The sequence below is a fragment of the Penaeus monodon genome, chromosome 21 (genome assembly GCF_015228065.2).
Source record: "Penaeus monodon isolate SGIC_2016 chromosome 21, NSTDA_Pmon_1, whole genome shotgun sequence".
In the NCBI taxonomy this organism is placed as follows: domain Eukaryota; kingdom Metazoa; phylum Arthropoda; class Malacostraca; order Decapoda; family Penaeidae; genus Penaeus; species Penaeus monodon.
In genome coordinates, this window is record NC_051406.1 from 7,658,122 (window position 1) to 7,659,076 (window position 955).

A 955-nucleotide genomic window follows, 5' to 3' on the forward strand; every position below is an offset into this window, starting at 1 on the left:
CTTCCATTCATGCACTGGACATCGATTAACATTGTAGTTTAATTAATGTTGTAGCCCCTGATAATCATGCGCTTAAGAATCACCAAGAGAATATGTTTCTGTTTTGTGAGAAAAAAAAAATCCGTGGATAATATTTGACATTAACATCGCCCAAATTCAGCTTGTGGCAAACCACTGACTGGAATCTTAAATGAATGAAAAGTATTCAACAAAATTGTCAGTAATGTTAAAACAAAACAAATTATTGTAAAACCACTGTGTAAACATATCACGTTCCCAAAGCTCTTTTCTAAACAATATAGTTCCCTCTTGTCGTCCTAGAATCCCAGTTTCCAAGATACCCCATGTATAAAAACACTCCAGACACTTGCCACTTCACTCGATTTCTCTGCAGCTAAAACAACATAATGAAGTTTCTTGCAGTTTTCCTCCTATTGACCTCTTCGGTCTGGAACTCGGCTTCTTTCTGCCGTCCCGCTTCCTGTCCTCGCTCAGGAGGATGCAGCCTCCGCGGGGAAAATCCCAAATTTTTGTTTCCAGCTGATCAGGGGGCGCACGCTTTTCTTCATCCCATTTCGCAAGTCGCACTAGTAAAATAAAAAAATTCTGTCTACCGGGTTTTTTTTGATTCAGTGAAACTTAGTTCTGACAACTAAAGAAAGAATTTTGGGTGTACTGAAATAACAATGAAAAGAGAAAAGGGTTAATCGCAAATATTATTATGTGATACATATGTATATATGGTTAAATAAGCAATTGCAAATCTTTATCTCTTGTAGTGTAATATATATGTATATGCCATATATATATATATGCAATACTTGATTACCCATATAAATTGCAATACATAGTATATATCCCAAATTATAATGAATACATTGTTATATGCATATATATATCAATCATAGTAATATGCGATATATATAGAAAATACATATGTTATTCGATATATCAT